Source organism: Leguminivora glycinivorella, chromosome 19, assembly GCF_023078275.1.
Source record: "Leguminivora glycinivorella isolate SPB_JAAS2020 chromosome 19, LegGlyc_1.1, whole genome shotgun sequence".
Taxonomy (NCBI): Eukaryota; Metazoa; Arthropoda; class Insecta; order Lepidoptera; family Tortricidae; genus Leguminivora; species Leguminivora glycinivorella.
In genome coordinates, this window is record NC_062989.1 from 11,271,197 (window position 1) to 11,280,444 (window position 9,248).

Below are 9,248 nucleotides of genomic sequence, written 5' to 3' on the forward strand. Positions count from 1 at the left end.
CTTGCAAGACGTCAACTTGCGGCGACTGTTTACATGTGGACATTACATTGCAAAAGTGTTGTTCTGCAAGTTTTATTGCTCGTCTAAACGTGCAAGTTGTACAACCTACGATAATTGCAGAAGTTACTTGCCAAGTCTATTTTTTGATGTTTACACTTTTTTGATGCTTGCAGCAAGCTAGCGGAAGTTGAAAAAATACAGAAGTTAGCTGTTTACACAACGCAAGTCACTCGTGGATGTCAACTTCTGCAAATTTAATTGCTCGTCTAAACCTAAGGATTAATTGTCAAAGCGGACCCCTGGCTGTCATGAGCCGTCTTAAATGCCGGGATAACGCAAGGCGGGTAATGACTCACTTGATTGACCACCTTATGTCCAAGTACATAATCTCTAAAATATCGTGTATAAAGCTGAGTCAAATGTACGTATAGGTATTAGTAATAAGCATCCTGTGAGTGTTTGTAAACATTTCAGTGCACAAATGCGTTGTTAGCGTGGTTAAATGTCAAGGTTTGTAATGTTTTGGGTTTTGAATTTTTCACTTAATTGAGAACAGGTATTAGTGGCACTAATTTAATGAACGGTACGTAGCGGAATGGCACAAACGCTCACGAAACACTAACGAAACGCTCGTAGATATCTATCTCTATCGCTCTTGCGTATTAGCGTGACAGAGCTAGACTACCTTTCGCGGTGTTTCGTTTTCGTTTCGCGTCTTAGAAATGCCATTCGGCTACGGGGCCAGGCAGGCAAGCATGGTCGCGTGGTAAACGATATTAACCGCCGCCTTTTTAGGGTTCCGTAGTCAACTAGGAACCCTTATAGATTCGCCATGTCTGCCTGTCCGTCCGTCCGTCCGCGGATAATCTCAGTAACCGTTAGCACTAGAAAGCTGAAAGTTGGTACCAATATGTATATCAATCACGCCAACAAAGTGCAAAAATAAAAAAATAAAAAAAATGTTTTATTAGGGTACCCCCCCTACATGTAAAGTGGGGGCTGATTTTTTTTTTCATTCCAACCCCAACGTGTGATATATTGTTGGATAGGTATTATAAAATTAATAAGGTTTTACTAAGACCGTTTTTTGATAATATTAATATTTTCGTAAATAATCGCTCCTAAAGGAAAAAAAAGTGCGTCCCCCCCCTCTAACTTTTGAACCATATGTTTAAAAAATATGAAAAAAATCACAAAAGTAGAACTTTATAAAGACTTTCTAGGAAAATTGTTTTGAACTTGATAGGTTTAGTAGTTTTTGATAAAAATACGGAAAACTACGGAACCCTACACTGAGCGTGGCCCGACACGCTCTTGGCCGGTTTTTTGGTACTATTTGTAAGTGCGTTAGGGACGCACCTACCGCTGATAATATGACGATGATGATCAGACAAAAGAACAGTTTCGAATTCTAATCTATGGGTGCCTAACCTATTAAGTTTAGTAACCACCATGACCTAAACTTGTATCTAGATCTCCAGTCACATAACTGACAAAAGAACTGTAGTCGACTTTCTATTTTTAAATCCGTATTTGAATTTCGAATGATCCCGCGGACCGTTTTGTGCTAAATGCAGTTGCCAGTACGATGTTGACACATTTCAAACTGAATTTTGTTTTATTTAGCAGATGTTAAGTAGGCCTAGCTTTTGTTTACTCTTAACATGAACAATATACAGTGTGTTTTTAATATTCGAAATTCATTTATTTTGGAAGACAAATCGTTAAAACTGTAGAAAACGAGTGACAAAAACAGTACATGTCAAAACAAGTGCGGAAACAAGGAAATTTGAAATGAGTGGACGATAGATTAAATCGAAATAGGTTACCGATTCCCTTTTCGCACATACGTATCCATACCACTTTGAAGTTTCGACATACATAGGCACATAAATATTACTTACTTAGCGCAATAGTGCCAGAAAGTAACACCATACGGTTTTTGTATGTTAAGTATCACCAAGTATCACCATACACAAGACATGACGAAAAATTGTAGGGTCCAAATTATGTGGGAAATTATCCAAATCTTATACTTTTAAACGAGCAATTCTTGTATATTTATTTATTTATGTATTTATTTATTTATTTATTGATTTATTTATTTATTTATACATACCGACGATCTCGGAAACCGCTCTAACGATTTCGCTGAAATTTGTTGTGTGGGGGGTTTCGGAGGTGAAAAATCGATCTAACTTATCCTTAGGTCCCGGAAAACGCGAATTTTCGAGTTTTCATGCGTTTTTCTTCGCGCGCCATCTCGTGTGCAGTAGTTGTATTGTTAAGACAGAATTATTTCGGTCGATGTAAGTACTATTTATTATAAAGACTAGATGGCGACACAGATCAAGGCATCGTATACGAAACAACAAACATTAAGTAACTTATAATTCGCGGGCGAGGTGTTAGAATTTTTTCAAGTCATTTCATATTAATGCCATAGCTGTTAATAAAAAGTACCATTTCTTTGACTTAAATAAATTCATTGAGCGCTTCATGCTAGCTCCACGGAAGGTATTTTTGCCAAAGAAATTATTTGTATATTTAGTGGAGTTATTGGCCTTCAATATTGAGCCAAATAGATGTAATAGTGTTATATATAAGTCTCAGTCAGCTGACAAAGCCAAGGACCCCATGCCTCATTTAAACTAGATTGTAAGACAGCGGAAAAACACCTGAATATGAACGTTGTTCACCAGAATATTCAGGGTTTTTCCAGCAAAGAATTAGAAGTAGGATTATTTTTAGATAGTAATAATGTTGAAGTTATGTGTATTACTGAACATTGGTTGAAACAAGAACAGTTGATATTTGATTATGTTAATTTTAAATTAGCTAGTTTTTTTGCCAGAAAATCTGCTGCTCATGGTGGCTCCCTTATTATTGTTAAAAATTGTATGAAGTGTAAAGAGCGCAAAGATGTTGTAAAATATTCCATAGAAAGAACTATAGAAATTTCATGTGTTGAATTAGACAGATATATTATTGTATGTGTTTATAGACCACCATCAGCTGACTTCAGCATATTTGAATCTACAATGGAAAATGTTCTGAATTTAGTATGCAAGGGCCAAAAACATGTTATTGTATGTGGAGATTTTAATGTTAACTTGCTCGAGTCATCTAGTAATACTGTTAAAATGTTCTGTTTGTTTAAATCATTTAATTTATTTAATTTATTTCTTGAACCTACCCGGGTAGGTGTGACTAGTGCAACATGCCTAGATAATATTTTTTGTAACTGTGAATGTATAGATAAGAAATTATTTAACTGTTTTCATTCCGATCACAGCGGCCAAAGGGCAGCTTTCTTAAACGTTATTCATGATACTCCACAAACAATAACATATAGACCCATTACTGGATCTCGCTTGGAATCATTCAAAAATGAAATTCTACATAGTTTGTCTATAATACCATTTTCGCATTATGACTGTAATCATTTGTATCAAGATGTTTTCAATGTAATTCTTAATCAATTTAATAACAATTTCAAAGTGAAATCTATTAGTGGGTCAAAAGTTAAAACAAAGTTTAGTGAATGGGCTACTGTAGGTATTCACAAAAGTAGAAAAAGACTTTATGAACTTTATGGTGAGAGAGAGCTGAACAAGAATTCAGAATTCCTGGACTATGTAAGAAACTACTCAAGAATCTTCAAGAAAGTGTGTTTAACTGCCAAGAAAAACTTTATTAGTTCTAAATTGAAAGTGTCGGACAACAAAGTGAAAACAACTTGGAGTATTATAAATAAAGAAGCTGGTAAATGTAAATCACGCGATTGTCAAGTCAACATTGTATCAGATAATCAACAAATAGTGTCGAACAGCGATGTTGCCTCGGCATTCGAAGATTATTTCTCAAATATAGCCGTTAACACCACAAAATGTTTACATTCTTCTGCGGCTCAAGCCCATTCATTACTTTGTGCTAATGTTAAGAAATGTAATAATTCATTTGAATTTAGTCAAGTAGACTCTGTAAATATTGTTAAAACATTCAAGTCACTCAATTTAAAGAAAACGGAAGACTTATGGGGAACATCAGTTAAAGTAATTAGTCATGTCATAGATATAATAGCACCTTACTTGGCCGTAATATATAATATTTCAATTTCACAAGGCACCTTTCCAGATCTTATGAAATGTAGCAAAGTCATACCGCTTTTTAAATCGGGTGATTCGAGTGATATAACCAATTTCCGTCCCATATCAATACTTCCTGTACTAAGTAAAGTCTTTGAGAAGCTAATGTTAAATGATCTACTGGGACACTTCAACAGACATAGATTACTTACAAGCAAACAGTTCGGTTTCACAAGGGGCCGTTCCACGACCGATGCTGCTTCGGTACTCATTAAACATATATATAATTTTTGGGAAAATTCTTGTGATGCAATTGGCATATTTTGTGATCTTTCAAAAGCCTTTGATTGTGTGGATCATGGAACGCTCATTTTGAAATTAGAACACTATGGTTTGTCTATAAATGCCCTAAACTTTATGTCTTCTTACCTTAGCAATAGAACACAAACAGTAGTTGTTAACAAAACTCGCTCTAGCGGGACTGTAGTCCAATTAGGAGTGCCACAAGGCTCAATTTTAGGTCCATTCCTGTTTTTGGTTTATATAAATGATTTGCCATGTATAGTGAAAAACTTTTGTGAAATAGTACTTTTTGCTGATGATACATCACTGCTTTTTAATGTTGACCGAAAATCTACGGATTACAATGTAATTAATAGCACGTTAGCTGATGTACTGCAGTGGTTTACTGTCAACAATTTACTTCTTAATTCTAAGAAAACCAAATGTATTCGATTTTCTCTGCCGAATGTTAAACCAATCGATACAAAAATACTTTTGAATGATGAATGCTTAGAGATGGTAGATACAACACTGTTTCTTGGTTTAACATTGGACAAAAATCTACAATGGAGTCCTCATATAAAGAAACTAGCAAGCAAATTAAGTTCAGCCGCATACGCCGTTAGGAGAATCAGGCAACTGACTAATGTTGAGACAGCTCGCCTAGTGTATCATAGTTATTTTCACAGTGTAATGTCATACGGTATTCTGGTTTGGGGCAAAGCAGCTGACATACAGACTATCTTTGTATTACAAAAGAGAGCCATTCGTTCTATTTACAACTTAGGAACACGTGAATCAGTAAGAGAACTCTTCAAAGAAATTAATATCTTAACTGTAGCTTCCCAATACATTTATGATAGTATAATTTATGTTGTTAAGAATTTAGACTGTTTCACTAAGAATTCTGATATCCATAATTATAACACTAGAAACAAAAAATAAGCTTGCCATAAAGAAGTTTCGTGTCCGTAAAGTACAGAAGTCATTTGTTGGGCAATGCATTCATTTTTATAATAAGTTACCTGACACTGCTTTGAGATTACCCCTCCCAGCTCTTAAGAACTACTTAAAAAAATCATTGATGTTAAAGGCTTATTACAGAGTTGAGGACTATTTGACAGACAAACATGCATGGCCCGAACCAGAAACTACAAAAAACGAATAGCAATTAAAATAATTGTATTATGTATAGAGGACACAGTTCAGATAAGAAAGCACATCAAATATTTTATATTTTATGTTGTGTAGGTAAATTACATATTTAATGATATTGAGATTCATATTATCTTTTTCTTCTATGACAATTTGATATGTTTTCTCTGAAGAAGAACGACGTATTATTAAGCAATAATATAATTTATTGAAATTGATTTCCATAGAGTACCTAGTCTGTTCATATTCTTTGATGAATACTTTTGCATGTTAAATTGTATGTTGTTATTTAATGCATGTTAATTATAAGATGTAATGTTTTGAAAAGAAGTTGCCCGCCGAGTTTCTTGCCGGTCCCATAGTGGATACCCCCCTCCCAACTGAGGGGGGACTGAAATCTTCTCGAGGCTGAGGCGTAGGGTTAGAGCCGGCGTAGCTTTATTTGACGTTCATATGCGCATTGTAATATGCCTACTTGAAAAATAAATATTTCATTTTCATTTTCATTTTCAATGAAAAGAATACTTAACACAAATAGAAAAATTCACTATTTGAGCTTTTGTGGTGTAACGCGCGCCATCTCGTGTGGAGTAGTTGTGTTGTTAAGAAAGAATTCTTTCGGTCGATGTAAGTACTATTACAAGGATACAAAATAACAAACATTGACTAACATGAATTTTATGATTCGCGGGTGACAACACTTACGTATTCATTAAGTGTTTTAATTATTATTACGAATTTGGTCTGTCATGTAAACACAAGAAATAAAATAGAACACCGAGCGAAGCTTGGTCGCCCAGGTACTGGTATAAATTATTGCTGTCAATGCAATTGATTTTGGTTAAGTAAGTCTCGATAACTCAATTGGATTATTCCTTGATTTTTATAGAGACAAGTACATAAAAACATTCACTGATGAATTATTTCATGATGAAAGTCAGTAAAAAAACACACCTACTTTAAAACGAAATCGTTGCAAACGTCAACCCAAAAATTTCAATAAAGTACCAAAATTTATTACGAATGCAACAAATTCTGTATAACTTAAAGCTACAGACCCTTAATCCAACTGTACAAGATTCAAAATAAACAAAAATAACGTTTTTGTAAAGATTTTCGAAGGGCAACCTATAGTATAATAGAAATGTATTAGGAGCGACGGTTTGAATCGTAAGTTTAAAGTTAGAATTTGGAATAATAGAACGGCATGTTTTGATTTTAAATTCGATATTTGAAATTCTATCAACCGTTATTCCAATGTGGCCACGGAGGTTGAACGTCAATCCAGTAAATTCTGTGACCAATTTTCTTCTCAAGGATTGAATTATCATAGTGACATCAGAGTACTTATTATACGTACATTACAGTTACGTAGGTACCTATTTGATTTATATTTTCTGTATTATACGTTGAAGTTTTTTCTTTAGACGCTCTTTTCATATTTGCTTAGTAATGTCTTTAGATATTGCTTCAAAGCTCGTGGTATGTTTTTGGTTATATTTATGCCTGAATAGGTTTACTTAGAATTGTAAATCGCTTTACATTTTGTAAGCACGAGAAAACACTTTGAAAGTAAATTCAATGTACTCTAGATATTTTTGAAAGTTGAAAAACTAATGGGAGTTACAAAAATCGATTATCATCCTCCTTGCGTTATCCCGGCATTTGCCGCGGCGCATGGGAGCCTGGGGTCCGCTGTGACAACTAATCTCAAGATTTGCATAAGCACTAGTTTTACGAAAGCGACTGCCATCTGACCTTCCAACCCAACTATGCCTTATTGGAATTAGTCCGGTTTCCTCACGATGTTTTCCTTCACCGAAAAGCGACTGGCAAATATCAAATGACATTTCGCACATAAGTTCCGAAAAACTCATTGGCCTGGGTCAAACCCGCGACCTCCGGATTGAAAGTCGCACGCTAACGGCCCAGCCACGATATTGGTCTAAGCGCTACAGCGGTGAGCGGCAGCCATACGTGCGAATGAAAAGTCCCATCGCTGTGTCTCGCTCCAATGTATGGCCGCCGCTAGCCGCTGTCGCGCTAAGACCAATGTCGTGGCGGGGCCGTAAGAGAGTAAATTGTTACAAAAATCTATGAGCGTCAAAATGTAGCCGCGACCCAATTCAGATTAAATTAGTACATATACAAGTGCGGAAAAGAGAAGTTCGAAACGAATCACATCAGTTAGATGATCAAAGAATTTTAGACACGTATTTTATTTTTCTTTTTTCTCGTAAACGAAAAATGACGACAGTACAGTGCGTTGAAGTTTCGCGTGACGTCACGCCTAGGTGCAATTTTTACTTAGAAGTGACGTCACAAGCCCCCACTCCGGAACTTTGATGCTCTATATCTTTGTATTTTTTCATTAATTAGAAAAAGCGAAAAATATGACGTGTTCAGTATTTTTAGACGATCTAACTGACGGACTAAACAGAATTCCATTTTTTTAAAGCAGTCGTCATCCCTATTCAGTACCATAAGTAGTAACAGTGGCGCTATAAAAACAATGCCACTTTTATTTTTGGGGTTATTAAAATTTGATAAGTTTCGGTGCCTGTGGAAAGAACATTCTAGGTATAATGGGCAAAAGGCAGAGGGTCATCTTTAGTGAAAAACGTCGTACGATACACGTGCGAAGAGGAAAATTCGTCTTCAATCTTCCTTATTTCCGAACTTATATCATTATGTCCTATTTCGCTCTTTTACAGAAATGAATATGTAAAGTATGAGACGAGGCACATTAATTTCCAATTAAAAAAAATATTGCCATAACTACCAACACAAATACACGAGAAAAAATTACAAACAAAAACGATAAAACTTAAACAAGAAAAGATAATCTGTAAAAAAAAGAGAAAAAAAATGTACCTACCCTTTCAGTCTTAAATTGGACATACGTTTTTAAACAATGTTCACATCCCAAAATAACATTTCAGGCCCCGTAGCCGAATGGCATTTCTCCGACGCCAAACGAAAGCGATACGCCGCTGGCTCTGTCGCGCCAATACGCAAGCGCGATAGAGATAGATATCTACTAGCGCTTCGTTTCGTGAGCGTTTCGTGAGCGATTGTGCCATTCGGCTAGCCACCCAGTTCATTAACATAAATCTTGCGTGGATCAACCCACAATCGTTTTCTAATCGGAAGTTTGCCAAATTCCCTTTTAAAATGTGACAAGCCGTGCTGGCGAGACTTTTACAGGTGTAGTGCGAAAATATTTGCCTTCGTATTGTTACGGAAACGTACGAACGTCTCATGCTATTTCTGTCAGTCTCAGTGCAAGTTGTACTGACATTGACTGAACTAGGTTGTATGACAAATACGTACGTTTCCGGAAAAAATCTAAGGAAACTTACTAAATGTCATGTCAATTCCGGATTCGTCTAGAAATATTTATATACAAGCCTCGAGACCGTAATTATAAATAAATAAATAAATAAATAAATATTATAGGACATTCTTACACAGATTGACTGAGGCCCACGGTAAGCTCAAGAAGGCTTGTGTTGTGGGTACTCAGACAACGATATATATAATATATAAATACTTATATACATTACATAGAAAACATCCATGACTCAGGAACAAATATCTGTGCTCATCACACAAATAAATGCCCTTACCGGGATTCGAACCCGGGACCGCGGCGCAGCAGGCAGGGTCACTACCGACTGCGCCAGACCGGTCGTAATTATATGTATGATTTAAAACAATCAA